This window comes from Anomalospiza imberbis, chromosome 4 (genome assembly GCF_031753505.1).
Source record: "Anomalospiza imberbis isolate Cuckoo-Finch-1a 21T00152 chromosome 4, ASM3175350v1, whole genome shotgun sequence".
NCBI classification, from domain to species: Eukaryota; Metazoa; Chordata; class Aves; order Passeriformes; family Viduidae; genus Anomalospiza; species Anomalospiza imberbis.
The window spans coordinates 51,027,051-51,054,578 of NC_089684.1; the positions used below are offsets into that span (position 1 = coordinate 51,027,051).

The window sequence follows — 27,528 nt, forward strand, 5'->3', positions numbered from 1 at the left end:
AAGATTATTTAAATCCAGTATAAAGCCAAATGGCATTAGCAACATGCTGTTTCATTTAATTTCATTCCAATGGCCTAAATACCTCAGTCACTGAAGATGTGATGGAATGGCTCATCCTGGAATCCTGTTCAGCCTTGAGATGACTGAGAGATGATCCTATCCATGTCCATAAGCATCTGAAGGGAGGGTGTCAAGAAGATGGAGCCAGGTTCTTCTTGGTGGTTCCAAACAATAGGATGAAAGGCAATGGGTAGAAACTGGAACACGGGAAGTTCCTCCAGAACATGAGGAAGAACTTCTTTACTGTGAGGCTGACTAAGTAGTGGAACAGGATGCCCAGAGGTGCTGTGGAGTTTCCATCTCTGGAGATCTTCTAAACCTGCCTGGACAAAATTGTGAGTGATCTTTTCTCAGGGTCCCTGCTTGAGCAGGCAGGTTGGACTAGAGGACCTTCAGTGATCCATTCCAAGCCCAACCATTCCTTGACTCTGTGACTCTGATCCTACACAGGAAGGGGCCCTCTTCCCAGCATGTATCCCTACAATGCTCCAGTCTGACACACTGGACTCAAAATCCATCCACACTGACTGAGGAGTGCTGGTGTGCCCAGGTTATTTTCAAGGATGTAGCATGGTGGAAGCATCATGTTTCATGATGGCAACAAATGTTATCTACTAGTTGTTATGTTTGTCATAATCTGAAAAACAAGTAAGAATTTTGCCATGGTGCAGCATTGCTTGGACAAGTCCAAGGAGATTAATGGAAAATGTAGTTCAGCTGATTTTCCAGTCCTCCAGATTTCCTTATATGCCAGTACAAACTGGAGGGGTGAGATCAGTAAAGGCATTTAAGACACAAGAAGAGAAAACCTGGAAACACAGACAATCAATAGAACTTGATTTTCAGTCAATCACATTTTGGGACAGGATATAAGCCAGGAAAATTATTACAAGAGCATGACAGGGAGAGGATGGTGACATGTATGGAGCATTTGGATGTCAGCCCTCAAATAGAGAAATTTACAGTCTGCACTGTCTACAAATGACAAGACCTGAGTATGGGATCAATACAAAGCTGACATGCTAAATCAATGTAAAAGAGTATACCTAAACCAAGTGTCACAAATCACATCTAAGTACAGACACTGAAAAATAGAGAGGCAAGTCACAGTGGTTGCACAATTACATTTCAATCTGATTTGTGTTTGCTTACAAAAACATTTGTGCATGCTCCTACCTGCTGTCTCAAGTGACAAGTGTGAAGATGAGGGATTTGAAGGCACAGAAAATGAAGCAGAGCAATAGAAGTGTGACACAGGCTGACACAGTACGTCTGTGACCTTTTTATGGCTAGTAATGAAATTGCAGCAGACTCACATGCCCCATCTTCTGCAGATTGAATAGGGGCAGAAATTCACTGAAAAGAGTAAGACAAGAGCAAGTTCTTTTCTTAGAAAAAATCCAGAGGTTATGGAGAAGTGCAGGGTCCTGGGCACTAAGGTCCAGGCTGAAGGATCTCAGTACTGTGTAACTAGATTGTGGGAAAAACCTTGGTAAGAAAATGCCAGAATCTGCCAGTTTATCCCTCTGAGGAGGGTTTTTGAAGCAAGGATATGGCAACCCCAGTCTTGGTATTGGGGCAGCTGAATGCCTGAGACAACACCGAGCATTGGTCCATCAGCCCAGCACGGCGTGTGAATGCAAACAACTTCTAACATCAGCCTGAAATAATTGTCCCCCGTGATGGCTTCCTGCTCTGTCCAAGCAAGGATGCAGCTCTCCATTAGCAATTCCTGTCCAGAGGCTAACAACATGCTGAAGGAAGGGTTTAGCTTAGTGGCATGTTGGTCCAATAATATAAACACAAAAAATAATAATAATTAGAAAGGGAAAGCTGGGTCAGGAAAATACCTATGGCCTGGACTGCAGCCAAAGACATTTTCTCCATTTCTGTTATGGTTTTCTGCTTCCAATTCTACACAGTTTTGGCCTCATAAATTCCATTGTTAATTGTTATCTAATCTCTCCTGAGTGCATGGTTCATGGCCTGAGCTTCTCCTGAAGGTCCCTGAAGTTGTGATAGCTCAGAGAGAGCCATGCCATGGAGAGCTACTCTGAAGATATTCATAGGGCAAATAAATTCCTATCTGAGAGACAGAGTAACAAGAATAAGACATCTATTGTCTCACTCACTGAGGGAGGCCAGGCCAGCTGCTCTGCATAAAACCTTCAGCATCTGAGAGGGATAAACACTGTCTCTTCTGAACAAACACCCACACTTTGCATCCTCTCCATTTTGCATAACCTCTGCTGAAATCAGTGTTTGCTGCTTCAGACAGGATATAAAGAAGGGAGCTAGAACAGAAATTATTTGCAAGCTGGCAAGAATGGTTTGCATCCACTTTCCTTTAGCAAAGGTGGGCAAATACCCCTCCAGCTCTGCTCCAGAGCTTAGTGGTACTGTCAAACTTGCTCAGTCTGGTGGTGCTGTTTCCTTTGTGTATGCTTCACTGTCAGCTGTAACTGACAGAAGCCTGTGAAATAATGCACCATTTATTTCAAGATCAATTTTGAAAGGAATTTTTGGCTCAGTGTTATCTGCTCAAAGGAAATATCTTCTCCAGAGAATGCACTTCCTCAAACCAGGTATCTTGGCACATGACCACTTGGAGACTGTTGCTTCATTTTGTGGTAACTGAACACTCAAAAGAAGCCATGACTGGTGATCTGAATGATTTCTTTATTCATTTTAGAGCAGAACCTGGTCATATTCAGGCTTCTAAGGAGCTCCAGTTCTGCACATGCACTGTGCATTTTAGGAGTATCTATTTCAGCTGCATGCTGTGAGGACAGCAGTGTGCCTCAGTGCCAAAGACCAGCAAATGGAAATGCAGTCCTATGGAGGCACGTATCCAAAGGCATGTGCCTTGTGGTACAGTGCTTTCAGAGGGGCAGATAGCCCACAATGTCAAGCTTCACCACAGCAGAAACAAGAAGCCACTGAGAGACTCCCCAGAGTGCCAAGGTAACAACGAAGTATTTAGGAACATAAAGACCTTTACAGCAGAGTTAAAGGATTTATTAATATCAGTCTGCACCACAGAGAATGCTGGGAAATATTGGCCCTAGATGTATTTTTTCAGGCTCAAATTGTAGACAGTGAGATGTTAAAACATGAGGTGTTGAACAAGCTAAAGAGCCACAAGCTGCTAGGAATGAAAGGTATATACCCCAGGAGAACTGGAGGAATTTAAAGGAAGAGGAGCTGAGTTGCTAACAAAAATATGCTGCCTCTTATTTATGTCATATCTGTGTTTTAGAAAGAGCTGATCCTAGGATGGAGGACCAGCGAGCCTTTCTCCAGTGCCAGCTGCATTGGCTGTAACTAATCAAAACCAGAAGTTAGTTGGATGAACATGACAGAATGGGGACGACTCAGTCTGGATTCACTGAAGGGAAATTGTCTCTAATCTACTAGTTTTTTTAATACATTGCCAGAAGAGTGGATGTGACTTTCTTAGACTTCCAAGAGACATAGGACAAAGTCCTCCACAGGAGGCAATCTGGGAAACAAATACCCTGGTATATGAGACCAAATATTGTCACGGACTAGAAATTGCCTAAGAGAAAAAAAAAGATCAGTTACAACAGGCCAAAGAATGTACATGAACCTTCCCCTACAATATTCTTAATAGGACTGATGCTTAGTATTTTTAATAAGGAATTAGAGAATTGAGAGAACTGTGAGACGTGTTGGATGTGCTGAAGGCTGTGAGGAGGGTCCCACCATTGGGGTGTGCTCTGTCTCCTGCTTAGTGGGGTTTGGAAATGCTCCACACAGAACAGTGCCACTAAGCAGCTACTTGCAGGTTTATGTAACACCTTTGTTGCAGAGACAAAGATGCCAGCACAGCAGTTTTTGAATCCTTGTTTTCAGTTGCTTTGTAACTGAAACTGATTTAAATTAGTTTTTTGTCTCTTCTAGGAATAAATACACCTTACAGCCCTTTCTCAAAACCACTGCTCTGTTAAAATCTCCATGCAGAAATCTCCTTCTTTGCAATCCCATTGACATACGTGCAATTATTCCATAAAGGGTTGCAGCCCAGTGGGATAGCAGGATCAAGCTGTGATTCAGCTCTTACCCCTTCTGAGCTGCTGTGCAGCATAGTTAACATTACAATTCCTCCAGCTCACTGTGTGGTGCTGGACATTGCATGATTCCCCATCAGCAGCAAAGTGGTCCTTCATCTGAAGTTTTTTGTATTTCTTCCATCTGAAATATCTTGAGAACCAAGCATTAATAGAGCTGCTGTTTAAGAAGAGGAGCCATAATTTAAAAGGTCAGGAAAACCTCCAAGATGTGTATCTCCTTATTCAAGATTGTTTATTTTCCCACTAAGTCATCTTTGAGTTGTGTTTCAGGTTCAATTTCTTGATAAGGATTTTGCAGATGTCATATCTCCTGTTCTCAGACACTTTTCTCTAGACCATGTTGTCTAAAGGCCTTTTTCCAGAAAGTATCTTGTTTATAGATAAACAGCCACAATAAGGGTTTTTCAGGTACTGATTCTGTTATCAGCTAACTTTGCCAGTTCTTACAGTCTTCTACTGTTCAGACATACTTTATTATTCCTTTCATGGTATCTCCTTCTCATCCAGAGATACTGGCAAATTAAAAAATGGCAGAGAAGTGCCAGTAATGAAACAGATGACTACTTTTACCATGGTTAAAAATACATTATTTTAGCTGCTAAACTGCTCTGGAAACTTTTCCTGTGAAGGAAATCTAAGCTTCCTGAGCCGTTAAGCAAGCAGAAGAGTAAATTGTATCTTTGTGAAAAAGTAGCCAGATTCCACCGAGCTTTTTATTTATGAGCTGGACAGGTCAATTTGTATTCTCACTGAAAAAAACCCCAACCTTGTAACCACCCAAGTTCTTTAGGCCAAACAACTAATTTCATGTCTAAAATACAACTTTACTGACCAACAGTATATAAAGATAGATCATAGAATCATAAAATATTTTGGGTTGGAAGTGACCTTTAAGGATCATGTAATCCAACTCCCCTTCAATAAGCAGTGACATGTTCCACTAGATGAGCTTGCTGAGAGCTCTGTCTGATTTTTCAATATAAAATGCCTCTGATTAATGTTTTTAAATGGACCATGGATGCATTCTTAGCACCTCACCAGCACCAGCACTGTGACTTGCCAGAAAAGGACCTTAATATTTTAAAGATATTTTTGTTTTCCCTGGAGATCTTCAGTGAGCTCTGATACATACCACTCCCCAGCTGAATTCTCACAAATATTTAAATTAAGTAGATTAAAGAAGAGATTTGGTTTTATTTTGCCTAATGCTCAATCACACACACACACACACACACACACACACACATATGCACACACACACACACATCTACAAGACCTAGGCTCATATAGTTAAATTGAGTGAGGCCAGATCAATTTCTGTTGTAGTCCTCCCCCATTAATTCCCTACTCTTCATCAGTTTACAGGGCACCTTCTTTTTTTTAAGACTGAGTCATTGATAAAATATTAAACTTGATGAACTCAAGAGAAGTATTGTTATCAGCATTCATAGTCTTAGGGCACCACTCCTGTATTTCTGTGCCTCCTGCAAAAACCTAGGCAGTTTTGGGCAATGGAGATGATACTTATTACAGACACAGAACCCTACCCACTTGGGTTTTCAGTTCTCTTTTGCAATAGCAGGATTGTACAGGAGCCTTGTGCTCTGGTCCCATAAGAGGGGTAGAGATGAATGGTAGGACTGTAGTTTTTAAATGTATTTATCTCATTACAAAGGGTCACTTATGGTGCAGGAGTGAGTGAGGTTTGCACATCAACCATCACTCCTGAGTTAGCCAAAAGAGCATGTTCTCTCTTATACTGTCAAACACAAATCATCATGAGAGGGCACTAAAGAGCTGTCAATAGCAACATACAGTGAGACCAGGGTTGTGGTGAGAGGTAATTGGCAAGGATGAAATCATCAAATATTTCCACTGAGATCTGAAATGGTGTGATTTCAAAATGTCTTCAAAATACAGGGAAGCTGAAGTTCCCTGAGCCTTTCAAGATCCTGTTCTCAAAGTTGAGCCTATGAAATATCTGCTCTGTTAAGATGAGAGGGGATTTGTGAAAAGTGGACAAGCTCTTTTAATGATGAATTTCAAATACTTCCTGTTTTAAAAAATATTCTGCTTGGGAAACTAGAGATATCATGAGGCCTTAGAACACCTGGCAGCACAAATGAAAAATGAATGAATGAAATGCAAATTGGACATCTTGTCTAGTAAAGATGCACTATTTTCCTCCAAACACTGGGTTGTGAATTGAGTGCCAAAGCTGGTGCAGTTGGATTCAGCAAAGTCAACCCTGACAAATTGTAAAGAAAATCCCCTATCTCATAGAAAAAGCAGAGGATTTTCAAAATTAAAATGGGCTGTTTCACAAGTGACTTGTGAGCATTCCTGTGGGACAGTGCTGCTAACAGATGTCCTCAAAATTCTCACAGGCCCCCTTCAAATGGAATGCACATATGGCACAAACTGCAACCAGACACTCGGCAGCACAGCACAACACAGGCTGATCACTAATTTTGCAATCCTGGTTTAAATCTGAGCAACTGACTCAATGAAACAAGGTCACTTGACATCTCCCAAACCCCAGGAAAGCCAGTAAGAATGTATTTGGGATTTAGATTAAGCATAGCAAAACCAATATCTGCTTACTTGCAATTAATTTTCCTTCTTAGACATTTCTTTACAGGGAACATTTGAGGGAATAATATGAAGATGGTTCCAAGACAGGGTCATACAAAGACATGTTTGATTAAAATCCAGACTCCAAATTTGTTTCGCATAAGGCCAGAACTTTGTGACCCTAGTCTTCTAGTCCAACATCTTCCCAAAGGTGAGATATGAGCCTTCTCAGAGTTCTGTTTCAGCAAGACTATCTTCCTGAAACAAAAAACCCTTTCTCTTGATCCAAAGACTTTAAAGACAAGAAGCAGTGAAATATGGAACATATTTTTTTTGTAAACTGTTCTAGCTGCCAGTTTCCATCACTGGTAGAAACCTCTGTTCTGAAGTTGCCTGGCCTCAGCTCCTCATAGTTGGACTCCTGCACCTTTGTCCATAAAAATGAAGTCCTTTGGTGTCAGACTTCTGCTAGACAGTGATCAAAAAACTCAGTCACCTTCCATTTTTTTCATAAGTCACAGAGATGGTTCTTCTTGTGGTTGTTTTTCCAAGCCACATCCTGAGTCACCTATTCCTGCCCAAATTTATTGACACTTTCTTGGATTCTGGGCCCCAAAAAGGAGGACACTAAAGCAAGAGACATGGAGTGTGGACATTCAGTCCCATTTGCCTTTCTAATCACTTCATCAACCCATAGTCTACGGCTGCCTAAACAGCTACTGCTGCTTTTAATGCTTTCCCAAGTCAGTTTTCCAGAGAACTGTGTCTTGGGCTGTGAAAATTTCTTAGAATCTCTCCCTCTAAATACAGTATTTGCATTCAGTCATGGTAAAAGTCATCTTGTCCACCCAATTTCATGTTTGCTCAATACCTTCACTCTGTGGAGGTGCTTCTCTGGGCAACCTGTGCCAGCACCTCACCACCCAATGAGCTATAGAAATACATAATAGCATGGGGACAAGCCCTGTGCAGCCTTGGTAGAAGTTTAGTTCATTAATTATGATTCTTGTAATTCTGAGATTGTCTAGTTTAGCCAGTTTGCCTCCCTTTTAGTGGATTTTAAAAATATTTTCCTCAAAACTTTTAAAACAAGCCTTTGTTTCCATTGTCAATTGAAATTGTGTTTATTCAAAAATGAATTAATTACTTGATTTTGCTTTTGAGTAAGGTTTTCAGAAGTTCTGATTCTTGACTGCAGGGTTATGAATATGTTTTGACTATTTTAAGACAAATCTTTAAAAAGCTTGAGCTAACAATCATATTTTCACATGCTTCTTTCCAAGTTATTTGGATTATCACTGTTTCTATTTGTAAAACACTTCTCTAAGGGATTGAATATATGTATCAGTTCACTACAATAATCATCTGGGCTTCATTTTGCCTGTATACAATAAATCCAATTAAGTATAACCATTTGTATCAAAGCCATCACTAAAATTAATTCTGTGGTCACTTCTTCTTAGACTGTCAAGATGAGGTTTAATACTGAATTTCCTGGATTAGACATAACAGTTTGAGTAAGGAGATTAACTTCTGCAATTTTTAGAAATTCTTAAGCTGTTTAGTTTTGGCAGAAAAATGCCTCCAGCATGTATTAGAATAAGGATCCCCTCTCTTTCCCTCCAGTTACATTTGATACTTGTGAATTGTGTATCTACAAGCAGATAACTGAAGCGTGAATGGCTGGTGTGTAGAAGACACCAGCTGTTATCCTCTTTGCTGGTTAGGACACAAATCACTGACTGTCAAGGACTTGTTTCTGAGAGGTCAGAAAGATCCCAGCAGTTCTCATCATGTCATTGTCTCTCCTTCTTTTGGCCACTTAATCCTTTCTCAATATAATTCTTCCCTTTGTATCTTTGATAATTTGACTGATTCAATTCTCCATATTTTGATTTTCTATTAAATGATTGCTGACTGTTTCCTCACTTCACCCTCTGCTTTTGGGTACGAGTTTTACAGTTAGTGCAGTCAGACCAGTTCTTGGAAAACTGCTTATCTTCTTCCTTGAGTCTGTTCTTTGGATGAAGGATTTTCTGCTACACTCATGGCCCTTGGATTTCTAACACTGGCTTGGCCACTGACTCACTGCCAGTTCTTCTCCATCTTGCATTGTTTACAGGGGAGAGAGTCTTTATGACATCTCCAGGTGTTCCTGTCCATTAATACCCTTTCAAGTTCCCTGAAGTATTGAGAAAGTTTTCTCCCTGTTCCATTCTGAGGATCTGGCAATTTGGGGGAGTTTTGAAATCCTACTACTGCCTCCTTTCTGCCAGGCTAGAGGGAGTCCAAAACACAGGTGGGAAATGAGTGTGAACTACCACAAGAGGCCTGTCCTTTTAACCACATCATAGAGAAGCAAATTCAGTTCTACATTTTCCTGCCATCAGGAGTGCCCTCACATCCATGACATTCCTTCAGCAGCACACCCATTCATTGGTATTAGCTTAGCACCAAGCCAAGGGCTTCTTTGTCTCTTCAGTCTTTTAATTCACAGAGCAAAAATTATAGTTTTGTAACTATGAAAAGTCCCACAAGGCAGATTTTGCATGATTTACAAGCATCAAATGAGAGAGTTCAAATGCCTTCACAAGAGTAGCCAGGTGTAGTTCTGAAGATATAATTCTGATTTCTCTGAATTTTTCAAGGTACTTCCACACAGCCATGATCCATGCCTACTTCACCCATCTTTGTTGGCTGCCATGTCTTTAGTATCTATTATGACCTTACTTTTCCTTATTCAGTCTTCCTGTTATTTCATAGGGATATAACTTAGAGCAGTCACTGCCAAGGACATTCTGATTTTTATCTATCTCATTATAAAATTATATTTGTCCTATTTCTTTTTTCTTCTTCTGCAGACTTAATATAGAAACTAGTAGAAGAACCTTACAATTAGCAAGGTGAGATGACTAGGTTGGTTAAGGCTACAATAACCTATTATTTTGGTGATGGTTGAATGAAGCTTTATTGTAGATGAGGAATATAGTATTTGTTCGAGCCAGGTGTAAGAAGTGGTCGAGCTCTGTTTAAAAAGAGCAAATTAATACAGCCTTTGGGCAGTCATCCCCCACAGCTAATGTCATCTGTCATCAGATAACATTGTGTTGTATGGTTACAAGCCTTTGACTCCAGATTGAATCTAAATGCAGGGAGTTTGGCATTTTTCAGATATTTGAGTGAATGAGGAAGACAACTAGAGGTGTAAGTCACAGAAGCCAATAGAAAAGGCAGAAAAGCTAGTTATTTAATAAAGAACAGTCAGAGAAGCTTTAGAAGGAAATCTAAGAGATGTTAATGGCAGACTTAAAATCATAGCTTGGAATACTGGTAGCTATTGTATGTCCAGGGTATTTTGTGTGTTCATGTGCATTAACAAGATTATCCCAAAGAAGGTCTATGTTACCCCATGGAGAACAGCACTTAGAATACCATTTATAAAGTATCTGCTTGCATCAACAGAATCATATTCAAGGAAGAACATACTTTAAAATATTACACGTAATTTTGTCTGGATAATTTATTTTTGCCTCTAATCCTACATAATTTCAGTTGTGGTGAGACAGTTGCTGTCTTTCAACCCAAATTACTCCAGCATCATGAATGTTGGAAGAGTATTGGAAGCTTTCCAGACAATGCTGCCCCAACTCTTCTCAGGCATTCTCCGCTCCCAAGTTTCAGAGTAAGGTGCAGCAATGACTGACTGTGTGCATACTGCCCTCACAGAAAAGTAACCCAAAGTCTGCATTTGTTTCGGTCTCTAGGTGACTCACGTTCCAACTTACGTTTTTACTACACATTTCAAACTGCTTCATAAGCCCTGTGCAGGTCATGGACCCTGCGTGATTCTCACCTGCTCCAGATTAAAGAAACCAACACTGTAAACCAAAGATTACTATTATTAGCAACACGACTAATTAGTAACATATGTCATTTCCTTAGTGAGCCTTTCCAAGGGGGTTATAAATGTCCGTAGAAGATGGCACACTATCAACCTACAGGGCTTCACATATTTTGTCTATGCATATATGATTATCACCATGCCTTTGGCATGATGTTGATTCTAAAATTAGCCAGGCATTAAGGGGTATAAGGCATGGTAAGATGCAATCAGAGGGAGTAGAACCAGGGTAGTGGGAGAAGAGGCCAGGAAAGAGAGCAGGGAACATATTTCACATATCAACATTCACTTGATCCAATTTAGGAACGAGCATCACCCCACTGTGGTCATGGTCATACAGTATTTATAGAATGCCATCTCCTGCCTCACAGACATGTAATGGCAACTAAGCATTTACTCCAAGAGTAAATTTGAACCAGCTGGCCTTTGGGACCAATGGGATATTTTAGAGAAAATCAAAACAATTTGTTTACTTGTGTGATTACCCCCAAAACCAAGTGTTTAATCTTTTAGAGTCATTAATGGAAAGCACATCAAAATCAATATTATTCCCTGGCTCAGGTCCAAAAAGGTACTTAAGTGAATACCAAACTTCATGTATGGAAATAATCCCACTAATGAGTGCACCTGATGAATTGGGACTTTCATTTTTAAATACTTACCACTTTTTCACTCTATGGTGCTCGTCATAGCATTTTTTAAGTCACAACTTAAATTAGCATATACATTAAAAATACTGCTCTCCATTGCATCTACTCTGTATAATCTTTAGAAGAAAAGGGAATTGTCATTGCATGCAGGTTTTTGTGAAACGCAACTAGGTATGCATGTTAAAAATTAATCTTCAATAAGGAGAACATTTCATTTTCAAGCATCACTTCACATTGTTTCTGAACTGCCATTTTCCAAGAATTTTGTTTGTTAGCAGCTTCAGACAGCTGTAGTTTCAGAACACTTCAAAACACAAACAAATTTCCACTGAGAACATTGAGGCCATTTATCATATGCTAGAAATTCTGCTTTCACATATGGTCTGTTATTCCAGGAGTAGCCCAAGCTCTCTGTTAGGGTCAAAGAGACACCCAGTGTGGGACTAGGCATCTTTTACACCTTCTAGAGCTAAGTTTAGCTTTTGGGATCATATTTGGGGGACACCTGAGGTGGAATTAACCGGGCAGTCTTCAAGAGCATTGCTCTTCTTCTTTAGGAGGTGAATACCCATACCCTGTGCCACTGGATGGGGTGACCCAAGGCTCTGGCAGGACAGTGGCCTTTGCCTGCCAGCCTCTCATTCTGTGCCCTGAAGAGAGAACTGAACAGCACCTTATGAAGGTGCTAAGCACACAGTTCTTGTATTTTAGAATTACCTTTTCATACATACACGTCTTGCCTAACATTTTTGTCCTATTGTTCACCTCCCGTGCTGCTGAGCCACTGTTGGTCTAGGATTGGTAGTCACACCCCTCCTGTGAGGCATGAGGACTGGCTGAAACAGAATCCCCATCCTGGCCTTCCTTTGCATTGGCTCTTCACCTGGCTCTGAGCACTCCTCAGGAGCTGCTGCACAAATCAAAACCAGTGCAGACCTGAAAAAAGTCTTCATTCTGCCAGAGTGCTCTGTTTTCCAGCAGTGGCACTTCCCTGGGAAAGCTCTGGGACTTGCAGCATAGCTCCACACAGGCAACAAAGAGCACATTTAGACAAATGCTGTTTGAGAGACTGTGATTTTGGTCTGCAAAGGAAAGCAGGAACTAAGGTCCATGCACTTCACAGAAGTTATCTCTGTTTTCTATTAATATCTGTTCTGTAGCTGTTGGATAAAAATATACTGCACTCTGAAGTGTACCCTCAACCAAACCCACAAATTTACAGAATAGTCATTGTGGATACAGATATGAGATTTTGTGGAGAGGGACTCCACAGAGAGAAAGCTAACAAAGCTACAAAACAAAAAATACTAGAAATGCTTGTGATCCAATGCAGAATACCAAAATCCAAGGCAAAGCAAGATGCCATGTAATACCTTTGACTGAAAGAGGTAATCAATATGATGGGGTTTTTTAATCTGGTGGAATTATATTGTCTATGCAATATCTGTGTCTACTCTTTAAGAAGCTGGCTGGGGGAGTATAAATATAAACACAGGCTAAAGGTTTCATACTCCCACATAAAATGTTTGGTATCTGATATGGGAGACAACAGCACCAAAATGTTCATGGTTACAGATTTCAAATTATGGTGTACCAAATTAAAATTTTCCAAAATCATAAATCAGACTTCTCTAAAGCTTGTCTCAGTGTGACACTCAGCAGTTTCTGTGGAGGAAATCACCTATAATTGCCATTTTACAAGATTTACAAGAGCCTTTCATTTTAAGACTGACCTCAAAATAATTATATACAGAAAGAAGCATTCTTCCAATTTATCTCACTGTTCACAAGCCATTGGGATATTTCAAATCTGAGTTTTAAATGTGCTTGTAACCCAGAGGACTAGAAACTTATTCTTTTGAGTAAAATATGACTTTCTTATGTAATCAGTTGCCCTGGAAGCTAGATCTTTAAGATAAATGCTGAATTCTATGAAGCTTCTGATAAGCTCCTAAGAATTGGAGTCACTAAATCAAAGAATAAAAAATGTAATCACCAGGTCTTACTATAGGGCCTGTGAGAATTAATTGAGTAATATTAGAAAGTCAAAGAAACAACTTCATCTTGCAAAATGGCAATTATGGGTACTTTCATCCATACAAATTGTTCAAATGCCACAATGTTGCATCAAGCTTTTGAGATGTTAAACAAGTACCTCAAAATGTCCTTCTCTGAAAATATTCTAATGGAGCAATTCCCCCTCGGAAAGAGTCAGTTCAAGTGGTCAGTGACAGACTTTTCAAGCCATTTGGGTGATTAAATTATGGATAATCATCATCCATCCATTTGTACTGAGGCTGTCATACAGTACAAGCACAGGAGTCTCTCTGGTGTGTTGTGATCTACACCTTTTCTGACAATTGCACCAGAATTGCTGGTGGCTTGTTTTGCAAACCTGGTGACTGTGTCATTCTCTGTTATTGGCCTAAGAATGAAAAATTGAGATGGCACAATAATTGGTGAGGTTGTTAGCAATCATTCCTGAAAAGCTGAGGGACTGGCATGAAGGATGACTGGATGTTTTGGTGTTTTGGTGCCACACATAGAGGAGTGCTGACTATTTCAATTTGTACAGGACAGTCTACTCTTCCTCCCAAAGTATTTTCCAGACTTGAAGTTTAGCATGACTGGAGAGGCTAAATCCAGGCAGGCATTATTGAGTGGAAAATATATTCTGGTCATGTATCACTTTCTTTTCCAGTTAGTTCCACACATACTTAGCTAGTTTCATCATTCTAGTGTGCTGACAGCTCCTCACAGGAGTGAAATTATTTGTCTGATCTAGTGCCTGGGCTGATTAATTGGTTCACTATGCAAAATGGCCCTACTGAGATCTGGGGTTATTGAGAAAGAACAGGAGGCTCATTTGTCCCTGTTTCTGCAGCAACAGATTTCTACAACCACTATTTGTGGTGTTGGTAGAGAAATTCAGAATGGTTGCTGCATAATTCTTGTTGGAACTATTTCCCTGGATGTTTCCTGCACCAAAGTGAGTCTGTGCAGCATCCTTCTAGGGTCATCAACCCCATGTTTGTGTACTTCACTGCTTCTCACATTATCCTCCTTCCTGGAATGGCAGCAGTCCATCTCAGCCTGATGTAGGCACTGCCTCAGTGAGGTTGTAGACACAGCCTGGGAGCTCAAATCCAGTACACCTAATACTGAATTTCCCTTTGCAATCAGTTGAATTTGGTGCTTCAGATAACCTGTGAGGGGAGGCTGGTTTTCCCTAAAATAGTATTTTACCTTTTTGCATTTATTCATAGGAAACTAGGCACCTCCAGAACATAATTCAGCCCATGTATATTAGACATACACATCTTCCTAGATATGTCATGAAAATCAGCAGCTTTGAAAGTGCTTCTCTGTGGATATACCAAGGTGGATTGGAGCTACAGATTTCCAGCAAAGTGCTGTTGAAAATTTCTAGTGCCATATCTTCTAGCTCTCATTTCTCAAGGAGGTCCTGGAGAGTCAGGAGAAGGCCAAAAACCCTGCTGGTCTTCACAGGGTGAGCCCATCACACAGAGCTGGTGGAAGAGGGGTTGTCTCTGTGACATGAGTTGAATGCACTCAAGATTGAAGATAATTCAGTCTGAAAGGGACCCCAGAGGTCTCTAGTCCAACCTTCTGCTCAAAGCAGAGCCAGCTATAAGATCAACCTGTTCCTCTGCTGTCCTCATGATGAAAGAATTTCTCCTTTTTCCTGGTCTGAACCTCTCTCATATCAACTTGTACCTGCTGCATCTCATCCTCCTCACATGCATAGCAAAAAGCATGGATGTAGTTGTTTAGCTGAAAGCTGCTTTGAAATGTACACAGAGCATAAGGAGAACAAGTAAATGTAATGCATAAGGAAGACTTTCAGATATTCAGTATTTATTTCTCTGCACATTACTATTAATTGTTTTGTTGGCTAAGGAATAATAAGGTGCTCTCTGTCAGAGACTCATAATAGGCTGAGGTGCAAACACTGAACAAAACCAGCATTTTCAGAAATCTGAACATATTTGTCAAATACAGAAATATGCAAAAGTCATAACTGACATTTTACAACTAATTGACTGTAGTTTGGAAGCAAAGTATGACTTCTAGAGTTTGAAATATATAAGTGCTTTTCCTAAGCATACATTCTTTTCATACTTGAATAACGTGTAGTAACTACAACAGCAATTACTCCCGGGAGGACCTCAGACCTAGCTCAGTACCTTGTGCCATGTCTGATGGTCACTGAGCTGCTAACAGGACCTCTCTGTCTCTCTCTCTCCCACCAACCTTGTCTTGGTGAGTGGTTGCTCACCGCCCCTTGCAGAAGCCCCACTCTTGCTGCTGCCTAAAACAATCTGAAATGAAAAAGTCTGATTTTCATATGCAAACATCATATTTTTTTAAAAATCACCTGTTTGTATCTAGTGAACCCAACCTGACTGGCCCCACGCTGAGCAAATGACATGGCTTGAAGATTTTGTTTCTAGCTGTTGAGCAAGAAATCGTAGATTGAACTCAAAGATACAGACTGAATGCTTCAAAACCAATTTGTTTTCTAAAAAATTTAGATCTGAGGATGAAATCTCCATCACTATAGGGTTTTAGGAATAGGTTTGACAGCCAGCTGTCAGGAATGCATTAAGTTACTTTTGTCCTGGCTTTGGATGAGGGGATGAACCCTTCTGGTACATTTCCTTTTGGTTATTCAGTCACAATGAGGCAGTGTCTACCTCTTATTTGACTATAAACAGAGACAAGGAGTGAGACTCCAAACTTGGGACCACAGTCCAGTGCCTGGAGCTAGATGGGGTGAGCTCAGATTTTAGCTGGTCATCCTGAGCTCATTAGTTAGTGAGTTACTAAATCTGCCACTTAAATAATTTCTGGTAGGAACGAGAGAATAATTTCTGGTGGGAACAAGAGAGACGGTGTCAGGTGATGGCCATTCATATTCAGCTCATGTTTGAACTTTTCTGGCTGCACCTCTGGATGATCCAGTTCACCAGCCTGCTTTATGGATGTCAGTCCTGCTCATTGGGATGCCTACATGGACCCCAGGCCGTAATTATTCAGCTCTATTATATGAATATATTGGATAATAGGTGAAGGCAGGGGAGGAGAAGGACATGATCATCATCAGCCTTAGGTTCTGTTTTAACTTAATTCTCTGGTAATTCCATAGTTTTCCAATTAATATCGGAGAGAACAGATAGAGATCATGTTTAAGAAAAAGTCCTCTAGCTGATGGTTATGAGAAAGTGGAACCTCTGGTGGTTGGTTGTACCCAACCTAAGTAGTTCACCTCTCCACTTCAGAGCAAATCTCAGCTGTTTGCAGAGGCCATTTTCACCATTCCCTTAGGACACAGAAATGACAGGAAGGTTCCTGTTGAATGTGTCAGAAAGCAAACCCAGCTCCTCTGACCAATCTTGATCAATCTTCAGAACACCATATTGATGCTATCTGAATAAGTGACATTGCTATTTATCAAATTTCTGCAGCCTGCATAACCCAAATTGCTGGAAGACTTTAATATGTGAGGAAACCCATCTGATCCTATGGGCAAGCAATTTGTCTGAGATTTCTAATAGCAAGGAAGCTCTCAAATTTTGCCTCTTTGCATTCACCTAATTACCTGGCTTTGTGAACCTAATTAACTTGCAATGCTGTCATCAAGGGAATCCATGATATTTCCAAACAATTCTGTGGCAGCCACAGAGCCCTCTGTAGAAAACATGCAATCTGCTTTTTAATTGCTGTGTCCATTTTTTCTCTATTCCCCTTTTCTATTCTCTTTCAAAAGAATCAGAGGTAAGGATAAATAAAATTGAATGAAGGGCAGAAGAAATGCCATGTACTCCTGAGACAGCATTGTGTAACACTGAATCCTAAAGAGATCATATGTACATGAAATGTAGGTTAAATTCCCTTCACCTTTCATTGCAGCAAACAGCCTTCAATTATTTAGCTTCCCTTTACATCTGGTGGATTTGACCAGGGCATACGAATTTTCACATCCTTTTTCCATCCGTCCAAGGATGGTTCTTGAGATGATGGCTTCTTGCCTGGCCAAAATATTTCAAGAACAAGCTCCACTTGACATCTACCAGGACACTTATGGACTCTTGTACTTAAGTGTAACATTGGGAGTCAGGAGTTTTGGGAACTATTTCTGTCTCTGGCACTAAACACTAGAGGAGGGACTCAACAAAAGGCTCTGACCTTTTAAAATAGACAGTTACACTCAAATTTTCACCTAGACCTCCTCTGCTGAGAGAAGGAAGAGAAACACGCTTGTGGATGTATCATTCCACACCAAATAAACATGTTTAGTCTAAGTAAAGTAGCTCACCTTCAAAGTAAATACTGACTGTAGTAGTGCCTCTGTACTGCAGTGATATTCAATGTGAAATGGAGACAATAAGGTTTATTAGGTATGATATGAAGGCAACCATGAAATTTTAGCTGCTAATTTATGTAATATATTTCTTAAACCCTGTTCAGGAAGCTGAATTGAATTTATTGCCATTTCTACCCAATTAAAAAAAAGCAACAACCTGTGCAAAACTTTTCTCCAATGAGAGAGATTTCCATAGGAAAACCACAAGTACTTATTCTGAGTCCAGACAGTGATTATTCATTTAAGCAGGGAGCAGAAGGATGGAGAGCTCTTGTAATTTATGCACAGCTGTGTAGGCTGTTCATATTCACTTAAAGGTCTCAGTCTTGCCTTGCTCTGATCCATTGGTGTGCATCAGGTGACGTAGGTGGCAGTGTAGTTAATCCAAATACAATGCCATGTCGTGCTCTCAGAACTTCCCTTTTCCTATTTTCACTTTTTTAGCATTTTAATTCTGGTGTACTAATTTTGCTGCCCATGACAAATGTTTGTTTTCGTCTTCTTAGCATTAGCCTGTATTTTTCTGTCTCTGCCACCTCCTTGCCTCTCACACCAATTTGCCTTTTTATTCTTGTCATACCTCTTAAGACAAGCTGAGTGATAATAACTCCCATCAGAACTGGACTCTTAAGTTAATTTTTCCATGGGTTTGTATTAAATCTCCCAGACTTGGCTATCCTGAGCATTTTGAGCCATCAGTGCATTTTAGCTCCTGGCTGGGCAGTGGTAAGTAAACACAGAACCAGTCTGCAATACTGTCCTTGCAGCTATCCATGATTAATCTCCTTCCACACTAAGAATTGCCCATTTGTTCCTACTCTTTGCTCCTTATCTCTTCTCCAGTTTTTAATCCATGACAAGACCTTACCTTTCACCCCTGGCCAAGTTTCTCAATAGGCTCTTGTGCTGGACTTTATCAAAAGCCTTTTGAGAGCCCTCTGAGTCTTCCCTGTTCTGCAGCTTTGTTAACCCTTTCAAGGGATGCAAGATGTAAAACAAGAACATGAGAGAAGGAAGATTATGGCTCACAGGCAGTTAGTTTGCTGGTTAGCACACCTATCATCATTTTTGTGTTTTCTTGGCCAAATGGATTCCAGTAGCAGGAGGGATGTGAACCTGATTTTATATGAACCTACTTTTCTTGGAGGCAATCTGGCTGTTTGCTCACCACATTTTGGGAGGGAAAGGCCACTCAAGAGTTTATTTTATATCATGGACTTATTTTGGTCTCTAGTTGTTTATGTCAAACTGGATTGATTGTTCCAGATCCCCAGTCTTGGAAACGGACTTGTATGTGTTCTGTCATGCCAACTGGTATCCAGTCTAAAGGCACAATTTGGCTGCTTGAATGTGACCCAGCACCACTTAAGATGGCCATGACTAAGTGGTTGTGTGCATCATGGAACAGCTATGTAGGTAGATACTAAATGGGCACCGTGGGAGATCTGGGCAGTGCTGGATATGGAGCTGGAGTGGGCATTTCTGCAGACCCAGAGTACACAATTTGCAGCTTGAGGTTGGGCAAGAGGCCTCCAGAAGTCCCTTACGACTCCATTTTCTTGCATATGCTCCAATACAGTCTTAGCAATACTCAGCACTCCCTGGCTCCTTGCCTTCCCTCCAAACTCTTCTGCAGAGTGGAACAGCAGCTTCCAGGCCTGCAGGGCACTTCCCATGGTGCAGCCTCAGCGGGTGACTGGTGGCACTGACAGAAACCAGGCCCTTTTCTCTGTTCAGAAGCTTCTGTTAGCAGTGACTTGCCATTTTGCATAATCTTACCAAACCTCTCCTGTACCCTATTTCACCACTGCAGTGTGTGTCTTACTGTCACCATGTAGACATTCCACTGATAATGTCACATTTACTGTTGTTGTCATTTCTCTGCTTCCACTGAAGCAGGTCCCTGGTGAAATGTCCCCAACCCCACATGAACTAATCCTGGTCACATTAGTATCCAGTCCTCAGCCAGCCCTGAACAGGCTACCCTTTCTGCATGTTTGTACTGCCTCTGTTTGGGCCTTTTGAAGCTTCACCTGGCAAGATGTCTTTAAAAAAAAAAGCTGAAAGCCCTCAAATCTACAGCACCTGCCATTTTGTCTGGCTTAACATCATCACAGCAGGACTTCTGTTTTCACTTGATTTTGTTATCACCATGAAACTGGCAGACAGAAGAGAATATAGGCAGTAAGAGACTCTTGGTAGGTCTCATTTTGCTTGTGAGAACCATGACCATTTCCTTTTTCCCCTGCAGCTGTGATTCTTCTGCACTTGCTTCCTGCATCCATGCTCCTGGGACTTCAGTCATACATGCTCCAGAACGATTCCTTTTGTAAAGAAAATACCAAAATTGTAAGTGCCTCTAGACAGCAGCTTGCTGGGTCCTTGGGGCAGACAATAGAAATGTCACCATTTGCTTCCTTGGTTTTTCACTTGTTTTATTTTTTATATCTACTCCTGCCTATAATATATACATATAATAATAATACAAAAAGTACTTTGACTACAAATAAATATACAGTTTTGCTTTCTGTAGTACTGTCACCTTACAATGAATATAGCAGGAGTTGCAGAGCATGTACTGAAATCTCTGTTTTTTTGCGAGACATCCCACAATTCCCAGAAGTAAAAAAGTTTTAGAAAAAGGAGAAATACAATAACATTTTCCAGTCACTACCTGTAATCCTTAGGGGCATCAAAAGACTCTAGAGGGATCTGCTATATATACTGAAGACTCTGAAGAAATACTGTCATCAAGAAATCAATTCCCAGCTCATAAACAAGCAGATAAAAGTTTACAAAGGAACACTTTCAACAGGGATATATGACAGTCCTACAAAGAGAGCTAGCTCTCCTGAGGCAGCTGCATTAAGAAAGCTTTAACCCTTCAGGCAGTGATCAGAAAACCCAGCCAGTCTTTGGACATGTTTTTGTTAACCATTTTGCCCTGCTTAGGAAGCAAGCACCATAAACGTGTTTCTTGAGAGAGAGCCAAGGGCTTGCTGAGGACAATGATTTTACCTCAAAGCTCTTGTTCAGGACTCAAAGAAACACTCATGTTGTGTAAACACCTTAAAGGTTGCCACAGCATAAACCCTGACAGCAGACAACATAGTATAATATAAATGCAATGTATAATATAATAGCAGTAATAGAAATTCAATGCAATGTAATAGCAATAATATAATATAAATGCAATGTAAGCCCTCCTGTTTGAAAGGAGGCAAGATGTTCAAATCCGTGATGTCACTGCTCATTCCAGGTTGATTCCCTGAAGAAGAGCAAATCTATTATCACCAGAGCACAGGGAAGTGCCCTCTACAACATGAGCTCCTTGTTCCTTCACCTTTTGTCAGAGTTTGACAGCTTTTTATTATATTTTGGCATTTAGCTATTTTCATGTTACAGCTGCACTGCCTTTCTGAAACACTGCTGCTGACCAGGGGTACAGTAGGCCATCGATTTTGCAAAATTCCTGTATTTTTGGTAGGATTTTTGTACAGAAAGTTTTCTGACAGTTGTATAAACAAATTGTTCTGATTATGTTCTGTTTTAACTTTTCTAACAGAATCAAAAGGGTTATTTTAAAGGAGAAGATTTGGAAGACTGGAAATTCACTTGCATACCACAGCTTCTTGAAGCCAAGAAAGAATTAAACAAGGTATGAAACCTATAATGCTGTACTTACCCTGGCCAGTGAAGGATTAGGAAAAAAGTAGGTAACATTTCCTGAAAGGGGAAAGGTTTTATACACAATGGGGAAACCAACCATCATTTCCTTAAATGTCAGCAGGGTGAACAATCACATAAAATAAAACTGAAAAAACCCTAAACTCTTCTGCACCTGAAAAAATAGAATTCTGCTGTGGGATTCCTGCAGGAACCATATGATTTAGGGTTAAATCTGAGTAAATCAGATTTTGCTCAGCTTCAGAGCACCCAAAGAAAAAATGTGCAGCTCTCTTTTCCATAAAAACACAGCTTTTCTTCTATTTAATTTTGGGACTAACAAAAGGGGAAGATTGTATGAGTCAGAAGTAAATTGCTATCATATGAAATAATTTTTGTTAATCTCACTCACCTCAACTGTTTTCATTTGGCTTTCTTAAGTGTAGCACAGAGAAACCTTATTTAACCTTGTTGCTCTGGTGTCTCAGGGATTACATATCAAGCTCATTTTAAATCACAGATTTAACACATCATGTGTTAGCTTTCAGCACCTGATAAATGTTATGGGTTTCCTAATGAACTTGCAGAATTGGAACCACTAATCTATTGGTTCTCCAACTGTTGTTTGACTATGTGACATTAAAGGCTGACTATTTTATTAACAAAAAGGAAAACCACCCTTAAATTAAAATAAAATACTCTACCCAAAAGCCCAACTGCATAATTCTCGACCTCAAATCCAATACACAAACTGGGTAGTTTTAACAACTAAAAAGGTTTTCTAGTAACATACCAAAGACGGGTCAGATTCAATCACCTGCTACAATCTAAGGATGTCTTTTTAAAAGGAAAATAATCATAGCAACAGAGTTTCAGAAGCTAAAATTAATAATTAATAAAAATTAATCATTAAATGCTGAACCTGAGTGGAAATAACCCTAGAACTGTGGACATAGTGCTGGGAGTTCTGGAGGCCTCTACATTCCTCATGAAATTATGTTTTTCCTATTGTTCTTCCCAAGCTGCAGACCGCCCACTCCCCTCTCTTACTGTCCTGTGCTCCTGAGAAGATTTTGTTTCCATTATTTTTATCATTGTCTATCAAGGAGAGTAGACAGCTGCTGAATTTCTCCTTTCACTCTCTTTTTCCAGACTAAATGAGCCCACAAGGGCAGGAGGTCCCTGACCATGTTACTAGAAATGTGTTATTGACATTGGGGACATAAAGATCCCATTTGGAATGCAGCAGGCAATACTGGTTTAATGCATGGGCAGAAGAAGGTCCCATAGTCCTTTGGAGACTTGTCCAGGATGAAAACCTCCAACAGACAAAAAAAAAAAAAAATTGCACAGCCTTTTCTGCAGAGCAGGAATGAGGTTGCTTAATAGAGAAGGGGAAGAGGAGGATTTGACAAGGCCATCCCCTCGGGAGAAATTGCCTCCTGCCAAAACTTTCATTTCTCTGAAAACATCTCAGCCCAATTAGCTTGTAATTTCATCTCCTGTGTTTCATCTCAGGGTGTTTCAGCTGCTGTGGGTTTTATTTGCACATACGTGGTTTGTAGTTAGAGAGATGCCAGCTCTCTTTCTCTGAGAGGACTAAGAGATCCAGCTGAACATAAGTCTGGCAGGCACCTGCAGCACAATAATTGCATCCCCTGATTTTCTAAAACTCCCTCTTTCATTCCCTGCTCTTTCCTCTTTCCTCACTAATTTTTCCGCATCTCTTTTTTTCCTTTTTTTCCTGGCTCTATGCTCCTCTTTTACAAACAAGCACCTCTTTTTCCATTCTTGGTTCCTTTCCCCATCCTCTCTGCTCCCTTCCTCCACAGCTGTGCATTAAGTCTTGGTGCCAACATTTGAGCCCAGCGTGTGAACCCATGCAGCTTCACATCCCAACTGCACTTGTGAACCAAAGGAAAAACTCCCACTCTCTGCAGCAAGCCTGCCAAGCTGAGGTGGATTTATAAGGAAGGTCTCTGAGAGCTAATGACAGAAAGCACTTGCTACATGTGCACAAAACATCGCAGCAAGGGGAGGGCAGCCAGCTCTCAATGTTCCTGGGAACGTGCTCTCTGTCTCGGCCATGGTGGTATTTGTAGATTGCAGCACATTTGTCCATAATTTACACATGTCAGGCAGCCTGACTGGGGCAGCCAATCTTACCAGGCAAGCAGATGTCCAGAAATCCTGACATACCCATGGAGCATGGGAACATCTGTGCTGTAGGGTCAGAGCACTCAGATGGAGACTCTGGGAAGCCACGTGGGACCCTGGGCTGTGGCAGTAACATCAGCTACTGCGTGACCCCAGCATGGAGGGTCGCAGGGCACATCCCAGTGCTCCTACAGCCTTTTGCAGATATAACAAGCAGACAGTGCCAGGGCAAAATAGGAGACTGAGGAGATTTTGTCTGTGCCAGGGGCTTGTCTTGTTGCTGTGGATGTCACTGCATTTTTTGTGCCTGGATTTGCTACTTTCAGCATGGAGATTGTGTTCCCTTTCTGCTTCTCTAGTCAGATGATCAGCAGTGATGCTGAGAATTTCTTGGCGTCCCTTAGCCCAGAAGAGACACAATCGTCAATTGCACATCCCCTGAGTGATGAGGGAAACCTGCAGCACAGTACAGAAGTACATAACATTCCTTAGGTTTTCTGGACTGAAAATAAGCAGGTTTATATATATATAGATCTGAGGCTTTTTTAACCATTGTGGAGGAAGAAACATGTCCTGAGCTTAAATTTCACCAAGTTCCAAGTAATTGACACTGAAGAGAGACAACACAATACCAAAGCCTCAGGATCGCTCTCCGAGTCAGTGGCGCTCACTCTTCCTGCTCTGGTGTTCTGGCACCAGCAGCTCCTGTACAGCAGGATCCTCACTGTTGTCTCAGTCCCTGCACAAAACACTCTCCCACCTCTAAAACCAGAAGGTCAGAAAGGACCCATCCTGTTCTCAGTTTTGACTGAAACTTTCAGATGTGGGGATTAGGATATGAAAATCCCAGTACTGACACTGACACCACATTTACAGGATCTAAGGCAGGGCCAGTCTGCAAGGCACTGTGACATATTTACCCAATAGGGACAGCAAAGCAGGGGAATGAATGCATTATTACTCTCTGGCTTCCTGAAAAGAGTCGTGATAATAATGGTGACATCCTTCCAACCACATATATCCATTTCCCTGGGGAACCAGGCAGCTAGGAGTAAAACTTCACCACATAGCTGACAACACACAGGGAGCAACCCCCATCCCAAACTTCCCAAATCCAGCAGCTTTGATCATCACAATAGCTGTCACTGGAGAAGGTGGGAGACAGACCATGGCAAGGGCTAGGGAACACTGTTTCAGCCTTGCCAAGTGTTGTCACAGGCCATGTGTATCTCATGCTGTCAACACAAATCCAGTGCATTACAAGGTAGAGGCTCTGGGTTAGACACATGCCCAGGACAAAGAGAGACTGATCAGGTCATCTGATGCTAATGGCTCTTCCATGATCTCATTACTGGCATCTGTCAACACCATACTCCGGGAAGTCCCTCACTGATCAAAGGTCTCCACTCCCATCATCCTTCCCAGGCCAGACATGGGGAACCCAGCTTCCCCAGATTGGTTTCCTTGTTTAGTCTTCTACTGCAGTAGAAGAGGTTTTGCCTCCACAAGGGAGCACCGAAGGGAGCCTCAGTGGCTCTCCTTAGGTTGAGGAGCTCCCCAGCAACTCCTAAACCAGGGAGAGCTAAAAAAACCCCGGCATCTCCAGTTGGAGACAAGCACTTCTGTTTTCTTACCTGGGCCTCACAGACAGGCAGGATCCTCTGCTACTGACATGTAGGGTCCAAGTCTGATCCAGCTAAAACTGTCTTTTAATTGGCTTAAAGAAAAGGTTGTATTTACTATAGATATAGATATAGCTATTTTTATTGTAGGTGAAAAGTTATATGTGACTTTGCCAATGTGGAAAAGTAAACATGACTTTGCCCAATTTTTTCTCTCTGCTTTTAATATTCAGCATTTTTTATTCTCTCAGACTCTTGGAAGAAGAGGGAGTGGTTGTCCTGCATCATGTCTCCAGTGTTTTGTGATGGTGTCTTCTGTAGCGTATTTGGGGCTCCTTGGAGGAAAAATGTCACATGAAGGTAACCACCTCAGACCGGGCTTTCAGAAAGATAGATGTGCCACTCTTGACAAGGTCATATTAATAAATAGTCCCTTCCCTTCCTAGTCCCAAGGAAGAGCTCTTTCCTAGATGGTTAAGCAGCTTTATGTGTCACAAGCAGAAGATCTGAAATTAGCTGAGGGGTTTGAAGTCTTTGCCAGCAGTGCTCAAGCAGCATTACCTCCTGGCAGGGTGCCTGGGCCCTCTCTGTCCCTGCTGGAGAGCCACAGCTGGCAGTGGCTGTTAACCCTTGAGGCCATCCCCCAGTCCCCCCACCAGCACGGGAAGTGATGGGGGGCTTTGGCTCAAGAGGTGAGCCAGTGTAAACCTCCTCAAGTTCAACAAAGCAAAGTGCAAGGTCTTGCATCTGGGTCATGGGAATTCAAAGTTGATAAGAGGACTGGAGCAGCTCCCCTGCAAAGACAGCCTGAGAAAGATGGGGCTGTTCAGCTTGGAGAAGAGAGGGTTGCATGGAGATCTCATAGGAACCTTCCAGTACCTGAACAAGGCCTACAGGGAAGCCAGAGAGGGACTTTACATCAGCAGCTGTAGTGATAGGACAAGGAGTAATGGATAAAAATTGAAAGAGGGAAAAGTTAGGTTAGACATTAGGAAGAAACCGCTTAACATTCTACAATTCCATGTCCTCAGTCAAAGCCAAACCTGCCCAAGGAGCCCTGTGGAACAGCCAGCAGCTGTGTGAGAGAGGAGCCCAAAGACCTGCCAGGTCCCAGGAGGCCACACCAGAACTGTACATTCCTGCTGCAGTCAGAGAGGCCCAGAGGAGAAGCAGGTCTGTGCTGTGTTATGTACTTTAGAGATGTACTCCAGGCAATTTGTCATCCCAAAGACTTTAACATTCAGGAGGAACTTATAAGTACTGCTGGGATCTCAGCTTCACTTGATTCCTTTTTTTAAGGATGAGGATTCTCCACAAGCAGCATAGCTTGAGTCATTGAATATGTCCTTAACAGCAACTAGAGACTGAAGGAGCAGTGGGAATACCTTTTTTTCTCCCCTTTCAGGGATATGGTTGGGATCTCTGCTCTCCAACTGCCTTGGCTCAGTCACTGTTCCTGTCCCCATCTGGGACTCTCTCCATGACTCTTGTCAGGACACAAGGCCTGACTGCATGCATAGACATCCTCCCTGCTTTGTCTCCCATTCACTGTTCAATAATGCTAAATATTAACTCATCCCAGGAACTGATTTCATTCCATGCTTGACTTCACATCTCAGACCCAGGAGAAGCTCTGCAGATCTCAAAGCTCATCAGAAATCCATGATCTGATCCTTTCAGATGCCTAATAACAAAAATGACTGCCTCTGTCTTGTTCCCTGACCAGACATTTTCCTCATGCACCAAAGTTAAATGCTCCCTCTGAAATACATCTTTATTAAATAAACTTCCAAGGGCCACTAGCTCCTAACTCCTCTGTGCTTCGGGCTCCCCCAGCCTTGCTGTCCTCCTCTGATGTCTCCTCCTTTTGCTGCCTCAGTCAGAGCAGGCTGGTGGAGGCGTTGGCCCCACTCTGCTGGGCAGACAGGTGAGCTGACACAGACACTTCTTAGCCCCACTTCTGGCTCCCTTTTCCGTGCTCATCACAGTGACAGGTTGATCTGGTGTGGGTGGGCTGGGAGACAGCAGCACAGATGGGAGACCCAGACAGCCCATTCGGGAGCACAGCAGTAGGGCGAGAAGATTCCTGAAGAGTGTTGAAACTGCAGGGGAACTGCAACCACAACTGGGAAACACAAGTGAACTTGCATAAATCACTCCACAACACCACATTTATTCCTCTAGTGCTTACAGAAATGGCAGAGCCCAACTACCCTTTGGAGTTTATTGGATTGCTGCTGGGCTAACAAGATTCATGGGGAAATTAAAAATTGATCAGATGAGCTAAAGACATTGTGTTCTGCTGGAAAAAAAAGTTGGCTTCGAGTAATTTTGCAAGTTGGAAAAGTATTTTTTGAACCACACTTGACATTGCTGGACACATATTGTTTTGCAGCTGGAGTGGGGTGACAGGCAA

The 27,528-nt window shown here is 41.6% G+C and overlaps 1 long non-coding RNA gene across 5 annotated transcripts in view; it reads left to right on the plus strand.

The window, feature by feature from the left end:
* LOC137472940 (uncharacterized) overlaps nucleotides 1–27,528 on the plus strand; it is a 59,555-nt gene that overhangs the window by 26,842 nt on the left and 5,185 nt on the right. For 2 of the 5 annotated variants that reach the window (XR_010998499.1, XR_010998501.1), the window contains exon 3: nucleotides 21,233–21,325. This is a non-coding gene — a long non-coding RNA (uncharacterized lncRNA). Of the gene's footprint in view, nucleotides 1–21,232; nucleotides 21,326–23,853; nucleotides 27,409–27,528 lie in introns of those variants that run through there. The other 3 variants (XR_010998498.1, XR_010998497.1, XR_010998500.1) reach the window with 3 other exon arrangements.